This window comes from Canis lupus, chromosome 23, assembly GCF_011100685.1.
Source record: "Canis lupus familiaris isolate Mischka breed German Shepherd chromosome 23, alternate assembly UU_Cfam_GSD_1.0, whole genome shotgun sequence".
In the NCBI taxonomy this organism is placed as follows: Eukaryota; Metazoa; Chordata; class Mammalia; order Carnivora; family Canidae; genus Canis; species Canis lupus.
Window position 1 is genome coordinate 17,200,288 of NC_049244.1, and position 21,879 is coordinate 17,222,166.

The window sequence follows — 21,879 nt, forward strand, 5'->3', positions numbered from 1 at the left end:
TTTTAAAAGCATTTTTCAGCCCTAAACTATTAACAAATGCATGTGGAGATTTTTATACCACAATGAGATTTTAATGCTGGTTTTTAAAGTGTTTTTTTAAAAAGTAATCTCTATGCCCAATGTGAAGCTTGTAGTCACAATCCTGAGTTCAAGAGTTGGGTGTGCTACCAGCTAAGCCAGCTGTGTGCCCCTCCTGGTTCATTTTTTAAACAATCTCCGCTTAAGTAAATTTACTGGTAGTGATAGATTTTTGAAAGACACATGTATTATTTGTTAGCATTATAAAAGAAATTTGCATTGGCTAGAAAATTTTGAAAAATAAATAAGTGTATCAAGAGGTTGAAAAATAAATAAATGTATCAAGAGGAGCACTTGGGTGGCTCAGTTGATTAAGCATCTGCCTTTAGCTCAAGTCATGATCCCGGAGTCCTGGGATTGAGCCCCACATCAGGCTCCCTGCTCAGCAGGGAGTCTGCTTCTCCCTCTCCCTCTGCTACACCCCCTGCTTGTGCTCTCTTTCTCTCTCTGTCAAATAAATAAATAAAATCTTAAAAAAAAGAAATTACAGTCGCATATATTCCCAGTGTGTAATGTTAACCATTATTTCAATATTTCTTACTTTATATTATGAAATATTTCAAACATTAACAAATATCCTTTTATGCACAATGTTTTAATAAATTTATTATCTTTACTTAAGAAAAAAACTCTTTAAAAAAATGTTATGGATTCAATTGGAGGCCTCTCCCAACTATGTTTCCCTTTCCTCACCAGGAGTAACTACTACCCTGAAATTCTTCCATGTTTTTATATACTTACAATGTGTACAGCTATTCATTAATAGTATGTGGAAGTGTTGCCAGCAGCTGAAAGCCCGATCTCAGCCAGGGCCCCCCTAAAGTGGTCTTAGCTGAGGTTCCTAGAAAGTGTGCCAGTTAAGGTCTCTGTAAGGAGGCCTCTGGGCTAGAAATGTAGCTATACATATGAACATGGCTGGTTGGGGTTGAGTAGGCTGAGTGCTTGAATGCTACTTCTTCCAGGAACTATAACACACCCACAATGCAACAGGTCTGGTGTGGAGAGGGCAACGTAGACTCCGTGAGATCTGCTCATCAAAGCTTTGCAACTGCCTATGGTCAGCCTGAAAGATTACACATAGGATTTTGGCACAGTCTGGAGTCATACTCCTCAATGTGTGGTAACTCTGTGTTTAACTCTTTGGCTAACTGCCAAGATGTCTTCCAAAGTGGCTGCACCATTTTATATTCCCACCAGCAACATATGAGGATTGCAGTCTCTCCCCAGCATCCTCAGCATTTATTGGTATTTGTCTTTTTGACTTTAGTCATCTTAGATAATGATGTATTATCTCATTGTGGTTTTGATTTGCATTTCCTTGTGACTAATGCAATTTCCTTGTAACTTGTTTTTTTTGCTTATTAGTAAATTGGATTATTTTTGTTTAATTATTGAATCATAAGAATTCTTGTTCTGTGTACCAGGCCCTTATTAGGTATATGACCTACAAATATTTTTCCAGGATTCTGTGGATTCTTTTTTTACTTTCTTGTAGTGTCTTTCAAGCATAAAAGTTTTTAATTTTGATGAAAGCCAACTTCTGATTTAGTTGCTGTGCTTAAGTATCCTATGTGAGAAATCAAGGTCTAATTCAAGATCATAAAGACCTATATCTATATTTTCTTCTAAGAGTTTTATACTTTTAATTCTTATGTTTAGGTCTGTGATACAGGGCAACCTGGGTGGCTCAGCAGTTTAGCACCGCCTTCAGCCCAGGGCCTGATCCTGGAGACCCAGGATCAAGTCCACATCGGGCTCCCTGCATGGAGCCTGCTTCTCCCTCTGCCTGTGTCTCTGCCTCTCTCTCTGTGTGTCTCTCATGAATAAATAAATAAATCTTGAAAAACAAAAGGTCTGTGATACATTTAGAGTTTTTACATATGATGTGAGATAGTGTTTTAAGTTAATTTTTTTGCATGTGGATATCTAATTGTCCTACCACAGTTTGTTGAAAAGACATAATTCTTTCCCCATTGCATTGTCTTGGCTTTGTTATCAAGTATCATTTGACCATAAATATAAAGATTTATTTGAAATATGCCTACCCTTATACCTGTCACACAGTCTTGATTACTGTAGCTTTGTAGTAAGTTTTAAAAATAGGAAGTGTGAGTCCTCCAATTCTGCTCTTATTTTTCAAGATTATTTTGACTATTCTGTGTCCTGTGTGTTATCATATAAATTTTAGGATTAGCTTGTCAATTTCTGCAGAAAACCTCAGCTGAGTTGGATCTGTAGATCAGTTTTGCGAATGTTCCCATTGTAATCGGCAGAAAAGTGAACTCCTCCAGCTCCCTGCACTGCTACCTGCTGCCTCAAGATACTCACAATCCTAATACAGTCCTTGGAACTTGTGAATATGTATGTCACATGACATGGGGAATAAGGTAGCAGATAGAGGTGCTGCTCCCAATGTAATGATGAGTGACTTTAAATATGAAAGAGAAGCAGGAGAGTGTCAGAGTGATGTGTTATGTCAAATCCTGAACTGGTCATTGCTGGCTTTGAAAATGGAAGGGACCATGAGTCAAGGAATGGGGGTGGTCTTTACAAGCTGGAAAAGGCAAGGAAAAGGAATGGATTCTTCCTCTGCACCTTCAGAAAAGAATGCAGCTTTGCCAAAGCCTTGATTTTGGCCTGGCAGAGTCTTTTTGGAACCATCTAGAACTGGAAGATAATACATTTGTGTTTTAAGCCATTAAGTTTGTGGTAATTTGTTGTAACAATAAGAGAAAGCTAATTCAGCTATCTGAACTATATTGTCCTCCAGTCTTTGAACACAAGATGTTTTCCTTTTATTTAGGTCATCTTTTTTCTCAACAATGTTTTATAATTTTCAGTATACAAGTAGTATACTTCTTTTGTTGAATTTATTCTTAAGTTTATTATTCTTTTATGATACTCTTTTAAATGAACTTGTCTTAATTTAGTCTTGGATTGTTCATTGCTAATGTATATAAATAGAATTGATTTTTTTGTATTGATCTTAGATCATGCAGCCTTAGCTGCAATTGTTTTTGTATATTTTCTAAGATTTTCTACATACAAGATCATGTCATCTGTGAATAGAAATAGTTTTTCTCCTTTTTTTTTTCCAGTGCATAAGTCTTTTCTTTTCCTGCCTAATTCCTCTGTCTAGAAATTCCAGTACAATTTTGAGTAGAAATTATGACAGCAGACATCCTTGTCATATTCCTGATCTTAGGAGATGTTAGGGAAATATAAACAACAACAACAAAAAATCTCCTGCCAATCCAGACAAACTCTCCACAAAAGTCAAAGAGAAATAAAACAGTTTTATTATTGAATAAGCATTAAACCAGAATGGGGTCTGCATCACAGGTAATTCACTAAAGAAAATGTAAAGATGGAATGATACAACTAAGCAGATGCCGCAATGTTTGCATACATGTTTGCATACCTGTTTTCAGGATGAATGATAACTAGTCTTCAAGTAAGTGGAATTGACAGAAGCATTTGTCACACATAGTTCATCCTAAATTCACCTGGTAATTGGGATACCCCCCTATGTTTGCTAATTGCCTTTATCCAAAAGAAAAAATTCATATCTTTATGACAGGAGGTAGGTTTGTAACTTGGAGCCAGGTGCCAGCTGAAGTTAGATTCTTACCCTCTCATGGGAACTAGGAGGTAGGGGCACTCTCTTCTTTAATGGTTACATTTTTAGGAGATGGCTCCCAGATCCTTAAGAAAAAGACTCCTGGTTGTAAAACTGACCAGAGGCTTATTTAGGTTTTAAAAAGATTTATGTGTATCTTCAAGGGACAGAGAAAAGATTCACAATGACAAGGTTTTGTCTCTTTGTTTTTAGAGAGGCAGAGAGAGAAGAAGTGGGGAGAGGGCAGAGGGAAAAAGAGAGACAGAAAGAGAGAATCTAAAGCAGCTCCCTGCCTAGCATGGAACCTGACAGCGGGCTGGATCTCAAACTCTGACATCATGACCTGAGCCAAAATCGAGCCAGACACTTAACCAACTGAGCCACCTAGAGGCCTACAATGACAAGTTTTCTAAGGCAAATGCACTAGGAAAAAGGATGAGGAGGGCATTGGAAAGTCTCCCTTTTTGTATCAGGAAAAATTTTTTAAAAATATATTTGTGTTTACCTTTATGAGTGGACATTTTTAGTTTTTATCATTAAATGTGATATTGCTTGAGAATTGTTCAGATGTCTTTTATTAGGTTGAGGAAGTTTCCTTCTATTCCTAGCTTTTATCATGAAAGAGTTGGATTTTGTCAAATGCTTTTTCTGCATCTATTGAAATGACTTCTTTCATTCTGTCAACGTAGTGCATTACATTGATTGATTTTCATATTTCAAACCGATCTTGAATTTCTGGGATAAATTTCACTTGGTTATGGTGTATAATCCTTTTTATATGTTGTTAGGTTCAGTGTCCTAGTGGGTTTTTTTTTATTTAAATTCAATTAGCCAACATATAATACATCATTAGTTTCCATTAGTTTCAGAGATAAGAGTTCAGTGATTCATCAGTTGCACATAACACCCAGTACTCATCACATCACGTGCCCTCCTTAATGCCCGTCACTCAGTTATGCCACCTACCTACCCACCTCCCTTCTAGCAACCTTCAGTTTGTTTCCTGTGGTTCAGAGTCTCTTACGGTTTGTCTCCCTCTCTGATGACTTCCCATTCAGTTTTCCCTCGCTTCTCCTATGATCCTCTGTATTATTTCTTATATTAAACATATGAGTGAAAGCAGAGATAATTTCCTTTCTCTGATTGATTTATTTCACTCAGCATAATACCTTCCAGTTCCATCCACATCGATGTGCTAGTGCTTGTTGAATTTTTAATGTCTATATTCATAAGAGATATTGGTCTATATTTTTCTTATTATGCCTTTGGTTTTGGTATCATGGTAATATCGTCCTCATTGAATGAGGTACAAAGTATTCCTTCCTCTTCTGTTTCTTAGTACAGTTTTTGAGAGATTGCTGTTCCTTCTTTTACACATTGGTGGAATTCATCAGTGAAGTCATCTGGTTCCTGGATTTTCCTTTGTGGGAAGTTTTTAAAAATATTAATTCAACATTTTATCACTCCATTCAAATTTTCTTTTTCTCCTTTAGTCATTTTCTGTGTTTTTCTGTGTTTCTAGTAATTTTTCCATTCCCTCTAGGTCATCTAATTCGGTACCATTGTTCACAGTATAGTTCTGTTTTTCCTTTTACTTCTTTAAGGTCAACAGGAGTGTTTCCTCTTTCATTCCTAATTTTAGTTTTTTGAGTCTTCTCTTTCACTTTTTTCTTAGTTTAACTAAAAGTTGTCAATTTTGTTGATTTTTAAAAAATGAACTTTTGTTTTATTGCTTCTCTCTATTGTTTTTTTGATTCTTTATTTCTGTATTAATCTTTATTACTATCTTCCTTCTGCTTGCTTGGAATTTAGTTTGCTCTTCTGTTTCTAGTTACTTAGGGTAGTAAGTTAGAAAATATTTTTAAGATCTTTCTTCTTTTATTATATAGACATTTATAGCTGTAAATTCCCCAATAAGCACTGATATAGTGATGTCCCATATGTTTTGGTATGTTGTATTTTCATTTTCATTCATCTCAAGGCATTTTCCAGCTATCCTTCTAATTTCTTTAATCAATTGTTTATTTAGGAGTGTGTTGTTTAATTTTTACAGATTAATTCATATAGATTTATGAATTCCATAAATTTCCTTCTGTCAATGCTGCCTAGTTTCATGCCAGTGTAGTTGGTGAACGTACTTTGTAGAACTTCAATCCTTTTAAGTATATTGATTTTATTAATTTTTATGTGTATCATTCTCATTGTCTTTATTTTCTAAATCCTTTTTAAAATTTGATCTCTTTCACTTATAAGTAACTTGTGTGTGTATATATATATATATATATATATATATATATATATATATATATGGGTGATTTTGTATTTCAATGTTTTGGGGCTTTTTCTTTAGTTGAATCTTATTCTTTTTATTTGATTTTATTATGTCACAGAATAAACCTTCTATAATTACAGTTTTTCAGAATAAGTTAAGAGATTCTTTAAACTCTGATGATTCAGATAATCATTTACCCCCAAATGGGTGGATTGATACTAAAGTAGTTATTTGCTCAAATTCTACAAATTGGTCAGGGTTTTTTGAGGATAGCTTATATCTGCTCCATGCAGCATCAACTGGGCAGCTCAACTAGGGTGGGAAAAGTCTCTTCCAATGGTGGTTGATATTGGCCATTTGCTGGGAGCTCACCTGGGACTATTGGCTTTGTCCTTGATTTACTTCCATGTGTTTTCTTTATATGGATAAATCAGGCTTAATTTCCTACATTATGGTGGCTGAGAGCTGAGAGAGAGTATCTCAGGAATTAGAGTTACAAAAAATAGAGCCTCCATGTACAAGCCTTACCAAACAACTGCTAGCATAACACTTGCTAATTGGCTAAAGCCAGTCACATGGGCCAAGCCCAGAAATAATATATGAAAGGAGTATACAAGGGCATGCTTACTAGTAAAAGTGCTTCACTGGCAAGTCACCAAAGGAATAGTCTGCTACACATGAAATGTAGTAAAGCTTATGCAAGTTTTGCAGATTCTTTGAAGAGACTGTATTTTATTTTTGGTCACAGAACTCAATATATGTTTATCTGACTATATTTATTGACAAATTATTCAGATCTTCCAAATCCTTATTTATGTCAATGATAAGTTGGTGTGTAAAAATCTCCATCTACTATTGTGTGTTTTGTTTTTTAATTTAATGGTTATCTTAGTCAATTCAGGCTTATAACAGAATGTCATGGACTGGGGGTTTTATAAACAACAGAAATTTATTTCTCACAGCTGTATAGGCTGTGAGATCCAAGATCAAGGCACTGGCGGGTTTGGTGTCTAGTGAGGCTTGCTTCTTAGTACACAAAAGGCTCTCTTCTCCCTGTGTCTAACATATGTTGAAGGGACAAGAGAGCTTTCTGGGATTTCTCTTAAAAGGGCACTAGTCTCATTCAATCCCATTTAAGAGGGCTTTGCCTACATGATGTAACCACCTTGCAAAGGCCCCACTCTTTATACCATCCCATTGGGGGTTAGGATCTCAGAGTAGTGAATTTGGGGGGGGCACATATCATTTCATAATAGTGGATTTTATTAATAGCTCATATTTTGTTAATTTTTATGCAATTTAGTGCAAATATGTTATGGTTCATGAATCTTTATTTTATTTATTTATTTATTTATTTATTTATTATTTATTTATTTATTTATTTATTTAAAGATCTTATTTATTCATTCATGAGAGACACAGAGAGAGAGAGAGGCAGAGACACAGGCAGAGGGAGAAGCAGGCCCCATGCAGGGAGCCCGACGCGGAACTCCATCCCAGGGCCCCAGGATCACACCGTGGGCTGAAGGCAGCGCTAAACCACTGAGCCACCCGGGCTGCCCATGAATCTTTATTTTTAATTGTACCTTTTATCAGTGACAAGTGACTATCATTGTACTAAATACTTTTTTGTTTGCTTATCCTAAGTGTTTCCTTTGTGTTATGAATTATTGTTATATCATTTTTGGTTTGGTCCTCAGTCACTTTTATTATTTTTTGTTGGTATATTGAATTTGTGATGACTCTGTCTAGAATTCTTCATCTTTTCATTAACTATCAAGAGCCCTCCTTTTGAGTGTGATCTGTTTCTTTTCTTAGACAATGACCACTAACAAAGCTTGTTAGTTTATACTTAATATAAATTTGAGAAAGGAGAGGAAAGAGATTGAGTAATCAACTTAAAAGCAGGGCAGCCCCGGCGGCACAGCGGTTTAGCGCCATCTGCAGCCCAGGGCATGCATGATCCTGGAGACCCTGGATCGAGTCCCACGTCAGGCTCTCTGCATGGAGCCTGCTTCTCCCTCTGCCTGTGTCTCTGCCTCTCTCTCTCTCTCTCTCTCTCTCTCTCTGTCTCTATGAATAAATAAATAAAATCTTAAAAAAAATCAGCTTAAAAGCATTGAATCTTTCAGTGTTGATACAATAAATTAAGGTGACAATCTCTAAATGTGGTAACAAAGCAAAATGCAATCCTTATTTTACTTTTTCTGTTTCTCATTCTCCCTTTCCTCTATTTAAACTGCCAACATTTGAGGAAAAGGGGAGAGTAGAAATTATTTGAGTGAATATGGTATCCCTGTACCTTTTATTTTAAAAATGTTCATTTGGTAATCTTTCTAACATATTTGACAGGTCATTTTCCTGTTGTATTGGTAAAGCACAAAGAGGATAGCTAATTTTCCACAGCCCCACAGTGTCAAGGTATCATTCCATTTAGCCACACCAGGGTCATAGCTAAATTGATTTATTTTCTCCATAAAGAGTTGGCATCCCATGGACTACACAGATAACAGTTAATTCCCAAATGTAACACAATGAATTTGGTACTGAATAAAGTCTTTATTTCTTTCTGTTTTGAAAATCTGTAGTTATTGTGTTTAGAAGAGAGAAGAGGAGATTATTTTTATAAATATTCAGATTGTTAGAATTAATTTCAGTGGTGTTGGGAGTTGGGAATATGGAAATTTTTAAGGTTGATGCTTCTAGAGAAAGTAAAAGCTTCCTGCCTTCCATTTCAGTGAGTTGAATAAGAAAAAAGTTTAGGTAAACCATTTAGCTCCTTGCTTATTAGGAGGGAGGGAAATTAGCAATTTAGCAAGGGTAAAATGGTGGTAAAAATGGACACTCATTCTTCAAATTTTACACAGAAATGTAGAAGTCATACAGTGGACAATTGCTTTTATTAAACCATAATTTTAGGTTACTAGAGACAACAACTTAATATGGCAGAGCAGAATGTCAGCAAAACCATGTATGAAAGAAGACAGTTTTTCTCATCATGTCAGAGTTATAGTCAGCAAAGAGCAGTTGTCATAAAAAGTGACATAATTCTTCCTCTTTGGGATGCCTGGGTGGCTCAGTGGTTGAGTATCTGCCTTTGGCTTGGGGCGTGATCCTGGGATCCCAGGGACCCTGCTTCTCCCTTTCCCTGTGTCTCTGCCTCTCTCTTGGTGTCTCTTATGAATAAAAAGTCTTAAAAAATAATAATAATTCTTCCTCCCTTATTCTTTAGAGTTTCATCCTTCTTTATTCATCTACTTTGTTTTCATTTCACACTCTAATTTTAGGAGCTCTAGTATGAAGATGCTTCCCATGTGGCCTTAAACTCAGTATATTCGGCTATTGTTCTGTAACTCATTGTCAACCAGTTTATCAATACTATCGCCATTGGTTGCCTATGTTTTAATCTTTTCTCTCTCATTTCTCCTTATCAATTTTCTGGGAACATCTACAGTGTTTAACACAAAGGAAGAGACCACTAATTGTGAGATGTAGACATTGGCATCAGGGAAGACCTGTGGGTGAAGAAGGCTTTTCTGTACTCCCCAAATCACTATGAATCTGTTGTTATAGATAGCTTTCTTTGTTGGGGTTTAGCAAATGATTTACTTATCAAGAGGAGCGAGACAGAATGAAATCAATCATGAGAAAGCTACCAAAGGCCATGGCAAAGGTTTTTCATATATTCAGAGTTATGGAATTTATGTTTAAGAGATGAAAGAGGAATGCTTTGCTTTCTTCTGCAGTCTCATAAGATTACAGATTTAAGATTTGTTTGCCCAGCATTTTATGAGGAAATACAGTGAGGATTCAGTCTAAGACATCTATAGTTAAAAAGGATGAATTCTTAAAAGTGACTTTGAAATATGTGCTAGTTGTCTTTTAGAATAAAAAAATCCTTTGTTTGGTTTAAATAAATAAAAAACAGGCTTGAGTAGTGTAGAAAAAGTAATACATCATCAAAAATTACTTGCTTACAGGTTTGTTTTTGAGTAGCAAGTGCTCTAATTATGAAAACAGTGTTGATTCTATCCTCAATGCTTAGGTCATACTGAAAAAGAAATTTAATCTTCCTTATAAAACTGCATATATGTATCATTAAGATGTTTTGAAAGCTTAATTGATAGACATAGCATTTCAAAATAGGAATAGATCTTACAAATCTCTCTCATATAAATGAGAAAATTGAGAGCCTCCAAAGGTCAAATAGCTGCTTGGTGCCACAGAACAGTTAAATGCTAACTCATGAAATATACTTTTACTTTAAAATAACATCTATTTTCTTCATAGGACTTAATCAACTTATATTTATTTACTTATATATACATTGTCTCTCTTAGCATAAAGTAAATGCTGTGAGGCCAGGGTTTTTTTGTTGTGTTTCATTCAGTTATGTTCCAACATCTACAGCAGTACCTGGCTGTAGTAGGTGTTCAGTACATATTTATTGAGTGATAAAAGTGTGATTAAGGAAGAGTATGAGCTGTAGAGCTTTTTCAATTTGGTGTCAGCCATCTTTGTTTGCTGGTTTGGTAAGAGAAGTTTTCATGCAATAGGTAGAACTTATCTGTATGTTAAAGGCTGGTATTGCTTGGTGGTAAGGAGAGTGAACATGCTAGATAATAAGTGTTGCCATGAACTAGGAGGAAAGAGGGAGGGGGGTTGGAATAGGTGCAACAAGATGAAATAGGCCACCATTAGTGTTTCAAGATCACACATGCTTTTCTTAAATTGGACCTGGTGGAAAAGACAGCCTGACAGTATGGTCAGCACTACCCGCTTTTTTTCACTGAAAGTGGTAAAAGTCCTTGACCTATTTGAATTTGACTTGAATAGGACAAAGGTAAAATACTCATTTGGTTGTCTAGTCAGACATCTGTCTTCAGGATTCAGAATTATGACAATCCCATCTTCACTACCATGGCCGCTATGATGTTTATTTTTTTTCCTAACCTGCTTATTATCACAATACTCATGAAAGGTGCCAGATTTCCCTATATAGTAAATGATGATGATAGCACTTTGCATTCTTGGGCACATAGAATTTTTTCAGGATACTTGCACATAATTATCTCATGAACAGATTCTACACTGCAGCAAATTGCAGGGTCTTATAAAATGATCTGAAATCAGTTGTGCTACCTGGGCAATGTCCACTGATCCTAGAGCGGGGAGGAAAATTGTGTCTAACGTGACTTTTTATTTTCCAGTTAAAACAACACATCAGTTAAAGGCAGATGGACAACCACACTGGTATTCATAGGTCCTATTTTGCATAAAACAGCATCAATCTATTTATTCATGAGTTTTAAATATATTGCATATAAATACTTCCTTGGTTTAAAAAGTATTGAATTAATCAGTGAAATGACAAGTCGGTTTTAGTCTTAAGAGTCATCTACCATTTGTTCTTATAAAGTCTATTGATAATTCTTCCAATGAGTGTCTTGCCACTCTAGTTTATAAAATGTTATTCAGAGGTCTGAATCATACATCTCCCTGAACCCAATCCCCAGGAGGCAGGTGACCAAATGGGAAAGTTTGGCATCTAGAAAGCAGTCATGGCCTACATAAACCTTGAAACTAATGAGACTATCATGATGAATCATAGTCCAGTGTATTTATTTTTTAACTAAATCCCTTACAAATAAGTTATGTTCATTGAGCCTGGATTTAACATTTTATATATTAATATGTGTTTCCCACTTTAAGGTGCTGCTTATATTTAAAAGAACTTTCTAGTCATCGATCTCATTGGTGTTAAGACACATTAATACATGTCTTCATGCAACATGAGAGAAATGTGATCCTTTTTGAGAAATGTCCCAAATGCCCCATATAAATATACTGCTTTTATTACTTTCATAAAGTAAGTGAAGAAAACCATACTTAATATGTAAATAGCTTTTTGTATGCCTTTCTATAAGAAGGATGACTTGAATGCTAACAATGTAGAGTACACAAATAACATTGCTACTAGGGTTACCGGATAAAATACAGGGTGCCAAATAAAATTTGAATTTCAGATAAACAACAAGGAGTTTTTCAGTTTGTGCCCTACATACTGTAGTTTTTAGTATAAATATGTCCCAACTGCTGCATTATTTTAGCAATTCAAATTTAACTGAGCATCGTGGATTTTTATTGGCTAAAGCTGCCAATCCTAGTTGTAACTTCGGGGGCAGGCAGGCCCTAAAATTTGTGATTAAGGTGCTGCCAGTTTTCTTCAGCCAGAGTATATTCCATGGTTCTCGAATGTATCATCCAGTTCTCTTTTCTCTCTATAAGAAGTTTGCATTTAGAGCAGTATTGGAACTGTTGAAATATCAAATCTGTTTAACTATCTACTTAATGGGAGCAGACTTCTATGAGTTGAGAACATTTCTATGATACCAGAGTTCAGAACCTCTAAGGATAAGACTTTAAGAGACTGTTAACATGCAGAATGAGGGGCATCTGGGTGGCTCAGTGGTTGAGCATCTGCCATTGTCTCAGGTTGTGACCTCGGGGTCCTGGGATCAAGTCCTGCATCGGGCTTCCCCCAGGGAGCCTACTTCTCCCTCTGCCTGTGCTTCTGCCTCTCTCATGAATGAATGAATAAATAAATAAAACCTAAAAAAAAAAAAAAACCCATCCATAATGATATTACCCATTGACTATCCTCAACTTTGGATTTCCTAGGCATGAATTAATATATTCCAAATTGATCTAGTTTCTTCTCCCATACCTGCTCCCCCTGTATCTATGTTCATGATGCCGATACCCACCCCATCATCCAAGCCAGACTGGAAATGAGGGATCTTCCCTTCCCTTATTCTCTTTCTCACGTCCAGTCAGTCCTGTGGAATTCCTTTTCTCCCTGTTTCCATGGCCATCCCGTTAGTTGTGGCTCCCCTGCCTCTTTGTCTCTTTCTCCAGCACACTTCCTTCACCTTTCTGTAGTGGAGAACACCCTGGGCTGATGGGAATGCCCTTGCACTTCTGTGGCTCTAGAGGGACTAGAGCATATTCTATCTATGCCTGTAGGTACTTAGTAAGTAGGGTCTCATAGAAAAAAATCAGAACACGGAAGGATTTTGCAAATGTGTTCATCATTCTGCCTAGAGTGCTTTTTGTTAAGCCCTGCTCATTTCACTAAATAGCTGAGTATCACATTGCTCACTCTCCAGAAAATGCTCCTAGCCACTTGTATCTTCTGGGTTCTCCCAACTTCTGTCATCTCCATTAATTTTCATCGACTCCCCTCCCACCGTAGTGATTATTTTTTGAGCTATTTCTCCAAAACATTTTACCCACCTCCAGGAATCATAAACATGTGCCAACATGCACGAGTGTGCATGCATGCAATTTATCCATCCTATTACTGCTAAATGTTCTATATTGAAACATTCTAAAATAGAGCATAATTTGCTTTTTCAGTCTCAACAAACTATAATTATTGGCCTCTACATTTAATTATGTCACTTCAGGTCACGTTTTTATCCTCATGAATTCATAGGGGCTTTGTCTTCTTGAGTGAGCAAATAGTAGATCTTTTGTTCCCAGATAGTTTATATTCTTTTAAGATTTATATTTTTGTTTCTTTTTACTTAGCAGTGTTAAATTAGTTCTCTTTCTCCTTTTTCTTTAAGGCAATCTAGGGAGATGAAAGTTTGATAGCCAGAATCTGAGAACTAAATGTACTTTTTTAATAGACTCAGCATTAATACATTGTGGTGGGATGCAAAAAAGTCCCTTTTTATCCTTATCCAGTGAAGCAAATATTATTGGGTGAGTTATTTCAATAAAAGAAACTTATCTCTAAAAATTTAGCCTTAACTGTGTCCTAAATTCCTCAAGATTCTTTTATTAGTAATTTCTAACATTTGTTAGGCAAAATTGTCTTTTATGATCTCCCAAAACCATTTCTGAGATGCGACATCATTATATTGCCAATGAGATACTTTCTCAATAATAGCTTTTCAATTTCTCTAAAAAGTCTAATTTCTGCTCCAATTTCACATGCCCTTCAACAAATGAATCTGCCTCAGCTCTAGTATTTCTTTCTGCTCATTAGTGCTGTATATAAGCTTGTTCTTATGAACTCACAGCTGTCACATATTATAAGTTTATCTTTTGTGGCAGGTATTAGCATTTGGAAGGTTATCTTTGGGTCACTGGTGTGATAATGGTGGACACATCAGAAATTGGGGATAAATCTGAAGTGGTAGATGCTGTGGAAACATTGGATCTTGAGATCACAAAGGTTCAGTGGGATGTAGAATAGCCAGCCCTGAGTCTCTCAGACCAAGAAAAAGTTCCCATGTGCACGTGTGCATGCACACACATACACACATCTTTAAAAACCAAAGGATTTTTAAAAATGTTTTATTTATTTATGAGACACACACACACACACACACACACATATATATATATATATATAGAGAGAGAGAGAGGCAGAGGGAGATGCAGGCTCCATGGCTCCATGCAGGGAGGCCGACGTGGGACTCGATCCCGGGTCTCCAGGATCACGCCCTGGGCTGAAGGCGGCGCTAAACCGCTGAGCCACCTGGGCTGCCCAAAAACCAAAGGATTTTTGAAGTGCAATTGGAAGAAGAGGTGGAAGTAGAAAAATAAAGACATGTTTTCCTCAGAAGATAATATTGGTGCAAAAATAGTCACAGGTCCCATCAGAAATTTGGAAGAAAACAGGCTCCAGAGTTTAAGAGGACTCCCTGGAACTGACTATCTCCCTGGTGCAGAAACTCTGACCTTTGTCTTGGCCCTTTTGCTATGCCTTGGCCCCTTTGCTATACCTCAGAAATAGCCCTTGAAATTCAAGAGAGACATGAGGATGGTTCAGTTGATTAAGTGGTCAACTCTTGATTTCAGCTCAGGTCATGATCTCAGGGTTGTGAGATTAGGCCCAGATGGGGTGGAGCCTGATTTAGATTGTCTTCTCTCCCAAGAGGGAACCCTTTTACACTGCTGTCAGGAATGCAAGCTGGTACAGCCACTTTGGAAAACAGTATGGAGGTTCCTCAAAAAGTTGAAAATAGAGCTATCCTACAACCCAGCAATTGTACTATCTGGGATTTACCCCAAAGATACAAATGTAGTGATCCAAAGGGACACCTGCACCCTAATGTTTATAGTAGCCATGTCCACAATATCCAAACTGTGGAAAGAGCCCAGATGACCATCACCAGATGAATGGATAAAGAAGACATATACAATGGAATACTACTCACCCATCAAAAAATGAAATCTTGCCATTTGCAACAATGTGGATAGACCTAGAGGGTATTATGCTAAGCGAAATAAGTCAATCAGAGAAAGACAATTATATGATCTCACTCATGTGGAATTTAAGAAACAAAATCAAAGGGGAAAGGAGGGAAAAATAAAGATGGAATCAGAAATGGAGACAAACCATAAGAGACTCTTAAAACTGAGGGTTGCTAGAGGGGAAGAGGGTAGAAGGATGGAGTAACTGGGTGGTGGACATTAAGGAGGGCATGTGATGTAATGAGCATTAGATATTATATAAGATTGTTGAATCACTGAACTCTACCTCTGAAACTAATATACTATATGTTAATTAATTGAATTTAAATAATAAAAAAAATTCTCTCCCTCTGTCCTCCCCCCCCCAAAGAACTTCAAGAAAGTGTGACAGTTTTTGACATTAGATGCATTCTCAGCTCTGATTGGTAAAATAGACAAATAATTCAGTCCAGCACATTACCCTAAGAATCACTGGTTTGTGACAGAGCCATCACAGGATGAGATACCTTATGTGTGTGCCTGAGGGGCATGTGGATGGTGATTACACCTGGGACTTGTCCACATATAGTTTTAAAGGAAGCCTTGGGTATGAAAATAATTGTCCAAGGAGAGAGTGAAGAGTGAGAAGAAAAATATCATTTAACATGTGGATGAAGGAAAAAAGCACCATTATATAGGAAATGAGAGGATGGAAGGGACTACCCTTTCTAATATTTCAACTGCCTCCCCCCATCCATTCCTGACTTCCTTTATTCTAACTGAAGTTTTCTATTTCCTATGGCATTTATCACTTATTAAAATACTATGTAATTTACTTTTTAATAGTTGTGTTGTGCTGTGGTTTATATCTTCCCTGAACCCTGTTTATTACTGAAAGATAAGCTCCACAAGGGAAAGGGCCTTTGTTGATATATTCTAAGCAAGTAGAACATGCCTGGTACTTTGGAGGTACTTTGTAACTATTGAATAAATGAAAGAAATAATGTCTCAACAGTAAGTTTCAGTAAACAGTGTCAAAAATTGTGGGGAAGTCACCTAAAATAAGTGAGGCAATTAGTAATCCACCGATGCTCTAAGGTGGAGCCCTGCCAATGGCAAGGTAGGAATAGATGCTGGACTAGAGTTGGGTTGAATGATGGATGGTGGGTGAGGAAGTGGAGAGGGCCAACAGGAATTATTCTTTGAAAAGACTTTGCTTGTGAATGAAGAAAAAGATGGTATCTAAAGAAGGACTTGGGATCAAGGAAGGATTTTACATGATTTGTTGTTGTTTTTAAGGGATGAGACTCACAGGGCAATGGCAGAACATGAACTGTTCCCTGGAAGTGGTGATAGGATCAGCTTTCTGTTAGGGGAAGGTCACTTTAGTGGTTGTGGAGAATGTGGCCTAGAGCAGGAGAAACTAGGGTTAAGGATCAGTCAGCCCACTGCTTTCAGAGAGTATGGGAGTGTTGTTATCCCTGACCATGCCCTGGGTCTCTTCACTGGCTGTCATGGACCACCATTCCTTCCCCTCTGCCATGCTCTTCTACTTCAATCCCCTGGAATGCCTTCTGAGATTAGCAGTCTCCTCTTAGTCTCTTCTCTGAAACGTTACCTCCTGGCTTTAGGTGAAGACTGCTTGTTCTCTGAAGGTCCTGTGATGGTGTTTGGAGGTGGGCCTTTGTGAAGTAATTAGGTTTAAATGAAATCAGGAAGATGGGCGCTCATGATGGGATTGGTGCTCTTATAATATCAATCACCTTCCAGTGCAATCCTCCCTCTACCTCATAGTCATGTGAGGCAGCAGGAAGGTGGCCAACTGCAGGCCAGGAAGAGGGCCCTGATGAGGGACAAAATTGGCTAGGACCTTGATCTTAGATTTCTCAGCTTTCTGAATTGTGAAAAATAAATTCCTGTTTATTCTTACTTACAAATTCCATCTGTGTTCTTTTGTTATGGCACCTGAAGCTGACTGATAACTATTTTATTTATCTTGCCACTCAAATTGTTCCACATTTGGTCATTGGGAGCTTTTTAGGTTGTCTTCTGTGTCCCTTTGACATAACCTCATCATTTTTTTTTCCTTTTGAACACTTAACTTTCTGGTACTACATGGCACTACAAGATGCTCCATTTAGATATATCCTGCCTCCAGTCCTAGAATCAGGCATTTCTCCAAGGAGTCCTGATTCCTTTTGTTGCAGAATAGCATTAAAAACCAAGATCTGGGGGCACCTGGGTGGCTCAACTGGCTAAGCGTATAACTCTTGATTTTGGCTCAAGTCATGATCTCAGAGTCATGAGAACAAACCATGTGTTGCCTGGCTCTGCACTGGCATGGAGCCTGCTTAAGATTCTCACTCTCTCCCTCCCTCTGCCTTTCCCTCCCAACATCTATGTGCTCTTTCTCTCTCAAGAAAGAAAATAAAGAAAGAGAAAGAAAGAAAGAAAGAAAGAAAGAAAGAAAGAAAGAAAGAAAGAAAGAAAGAAAGAAAGAAAGAAGAAAGAAAGAAAGAAAGAGAAAGAAGGAAGGAAGGAAGGAAGGAAGGAAGGAAGGAAGGAAGGAAGGAAGGAAGGAAGGAAGGAAGGAAGAAAGAAAGAAAGAAAGAAAGAAAGAAAGAAAGAAAGAAAGAAAGAAAGAAAGAAAGAAAGAAAGAAAGAAAGAAAGAGAAGGAAGGAAGGAAGGAAGGAAGGAAAAAATAGAAAGAAAGAAGGAATGAACTAACCAACCAAGATCTGGTGTTAAGAGTGCTCATTGCTAATGGGATGTTGTTATTTCTAGGCCTTTCAGCTAGATATATGCGTATACTAACCTGTGTACCTACATGTATCTATAACGATTTCTATATGCAACCATAGGTATCAATAATAAGCTAAACATGAGTGTTATCTAGACCCAACTCTATTTCAGACGAGATCGGGCGCGTTCAGGGTGGTATGGCCGTAGACCCAACTCTATTTCAATACCCTGTGATACAGTACACTTAACCTACTTCTTTCCTTGCTTATCTATAGACTCCCTCTCCAACAGTGAAAAGTCTGGTTTTTGCCATCTGCTAATTCCAGGATACATAAATAGCAGTATCAGAATTGTTACTCTTTACCCCATAGGAAACAACTTTATTGACTAGAGGATAATCCTAATGTATAGTACCTTTTGCCTGCCATCTTACTGTTACCAAAATATGGAACGCTTCACAAATTCACATGTCATCCTTGTGTACATGTCAGGCTAATCTTCACTGTATCATTCTAATTTTAGTACATGTGCTGACAAAGTGAGTCCAATAATCAAACTTTTAACAAACGTGATATAACTACTGCAGGAAAGAAGAATATACTTACCGTCCACACAAAACCTTTTAACACCTGTCATCTAATTTCATTTAATTTGGTCGGTTTGTTTGTTTGTTTATTTATTTATTTATTTATTTATTTATTTATTTATTTATTTATTTCTTAAAGATTTCTTATCTATTTATTCATGAGAGACAGAGAGAGAGGCAGAGACACAGGCAGAGGGAGAAGCAGGCTCCATGCAGGGAGCCTGACGTGGGACTCGATCCTGGGTCTCCAGGATCACGCCCTGGGCTGAAGGCGGTGCTAAACTGCTGACCCACCAGGACTGCCCTACTTTGGTCTGTTTAAAGGAAAAAAGTCCCCCCTCCAAACTTATATAAATCATCATATTATTGAAATACTTAAGAGTTATCAAAATATTCATATTTTTAAATGTTTTGAAAGACATTGAGGTCCACTGTTTTTCTTGTTTACCTCACTTAGTAAATAAGAATCCTTGGAAATTAGAAACTTAATTGTTTATATATCAGGGAAGGGCTAGTGGCACAATTTTAAAATCTAAACAAAAACTTTATCTTTTTTAAATTAGATTAAGCATCCTTCCAACCTCATCTTTCTTCTACCTTATTTTCACTATTTGAGAATTTATGACTTTTTAAAACAGAGGTCATGGTTAGCATCCAGCCGCATTCCAAAAGCTGCCGATTATGAGTTATGTTTATGTATTTATTAAAATATTTATAATAAAATACACATTGTTCCTTGCCATCCACCTAACTCTTTACTACCCCTGGCTTTGCTTAAAATTTTTTTTCAGCTCTGTTGAGGTACTAATAACAATTAAAAATTGTATATATTTAAGGTGTACAATGTGATGTTTCAGGGTACTTACATATTGTGAAATAATTACCACAATCAAGCTAATTAACATATCCATCACCTCATGTAATTACCTCTTACTGTTTGTGATGAGAATGCTTGTGATGTACTTTAAGCAAATTTCAAGTATATAATACATTAATATTAACTATAGTCACCATGTTATATATTATATTAGCAATAATAAAAATACTTTTTTATTGATGTATAATTGACAATGGCTGTAATTTTTGCACACTTAATTATAAATATTTAAATCTTTGCCAGAAGAGACCCTATTGTTGTTTAATATCACTTAAGTTTTGTTTTATAACTAAAAGATTTTAGATGACTGGATCACATAGGGATAGCCATTTTTAAAATACAGAATAATGTTTTTGTTTGGAAAAAAATTCATTTTAAATTGTTATGTGTATGCATTTAACTCCTGTCATTGCTAGCTATAAATCTCTGTATTTTTCTAAATGTGGTTGGGCTCACCTTAAGTGGAGAAATTGGAAAGGACAACAAATTATTTTGCAATGATTTTCTAAATAATAACCACCAAAAAAACTTATACAATATTTGTAAATTGTGATTGAATTAGTGACTTTAGCCATATTTCCCTTTTGAAGGTGAAAAAAGCATGAGTAGGATTTCTCATAGAATATGCATTAGTTTTCTCAGTTTTCTAAGGCCTCCATAACCAAAATACCTCATTTTTAGGTGGCTTAAATCTATTTTCTCACAGTTCTGAAGTCTGGAAGTCCAAGATCAAAGTGTTGGCCACTTTAGTTTCCTTTGAGGCCTGTCTCCTTTGGCTTACAGATGCCAGAATTCATTCCACCCTTTTGTTGCTGCTTCACAGAGTTGTTCTTCTGTCCCTGCATGCTCGTGGTGTCTCTTCCTCTTCTTATAAGGACATCAGTCCTATTGGGTTAGGGTCTATCCTAGGGGCATCATCTTAACTTAGTCATCTCATTCAGAACTTACTTTAAAATATGGTCACATTCTGAAGTAGTGGGATTGGGACTTCATATGAATTATGGGCAGAACATTTTGTTGTGGCTTCTAGAAATCACAAGTGTCCTGTGCTCTGTTTGTAATTGCTTTTGGTTGTAATTATGAAATTCTTACCTTAGAGGATATTTGAAGTTTATATCAGAAGCAAAGTAATAACTGGCAACTGTGTTATCTTTAATTTGCCTTTCTTACTCTTTTTCAGAGAAGCAATTCTTGGGCTTTTTTTAGGAGCTCATGTACAGCTTTGAGAATAACTTTGACAAACTATCTCAAAACTTAGTGGCTTAATTCAATAAACCTTTTTTTTTTTTTTTTTAATCAATACACTATGTGTTGGCAAATTGAGCCGGTCCCAGTGAGGATTACTGATCAGAATACTGGCTGGGCTCAGTATGCATTGTGGTTACCTGGTTTCCAAAGGCTTCACTCACGGATCTGATGGTTGACTATCTCTACGTAATAGTGCTGGAGGTAATTGGGCCAGATTTTGTCATCATCCAGCAGGCAGACCTGGGTTCAGTCATCCAGTTGTGTTCATACAATTTTCAAGAGCAGGAAGGAAGAGAAAGCCCCAAAGACTATGCTTTCAAAGTATCTCTTTGTGTCACTTTTGCTGGCATCTTCTTGGCCAGAGCAAGTCAGATCAAGTCCAGATTCAAGAGGTAGAGAAATAGACTCCATTCCTTGATGTGAGCTGCAAAGCCACAGTGCAAAGGGTCATGCCTATGGGAATAAGAGGAGTTTGTGGTCTCCAGTGAGAAGAAGGAGGGGATGAAATGATGAGAACAACAATCAACTGAGTAAACTCTTGCCTTACAGGTGTTTTGCCTTAGGTTGAGTAATTATTTTCTGAGAAGAAGTTAAGGCTCTCTTCCAAAGACATATAGATACTGGCTGTTGAGAGTGAAAGTATACCAGGAACAGGAAATGGAAGAATGGTCTGAGGGGAAATGGGTAGAACATTCATAGCATCTTCTTCATGAGCTTTTGGAAATATGAAACAAATCCTCTGAGTTCTCCTCTGATTTCTCCATAGATTATACCTGAGAAACTTGCCTGTGGGAACAAAGGACATTTTTTTTTTTTCTGTTGAGGGTATTACATCTTGTTAAGGCATTTTTTAAATGTGAACAGTTGACCAGGTAACAACAGGAGACACTTTGTATGCAGTTAGAACCAGCAGAGTTCATTCATTTACATATTATTGAACTCAAAAATACCAAATATGAAAATGCTGAAAGACCTAGAAATCATACTTTCCTCTACAAGCACATAATGTAAACCCAAAGTGAGGAATTAAATTCTTCATAATCTCACAAAAATAGCAACTCCGTTGATTATTCTTAATAGTCAACATTGATTTATATTGTTCTAGTATCAATTTATGAGTTTCTTTATACCCTAATCCACCATCAAAGTTAACTCTTAATCCCTACTCTTTTTATGTAGAGGGCTGAGCATAATCTTAAATGCATAT

The 21,879-nt window shown here is 36.7% G+C and overlaps 1 protein-coding gene and 1 non-coding gene across 11 annotated transcripts in view; one reads left to right on the forward strand and one right to left on the reverse strand.

Moving 5' to 3' along the window:
* NEK10 (NIMA related kinase 10) overlaps nucleotides 1-21,879 on the forward strand; it is a 228,214-nt gene that overhangs the window by 112,114 nt on the left and 94,221 nt on the right. The gene's annotated exons all lie outside the window — the stretch shown is intronic.
* Nucleotides 18,401-18,507, reverse strand: LOC119865499. Its single transcript, XR_005377326.1, has one exon. It is a non-coding gene; the product is annotated as a U6 spliceosomal RNA (small nuclear RNA).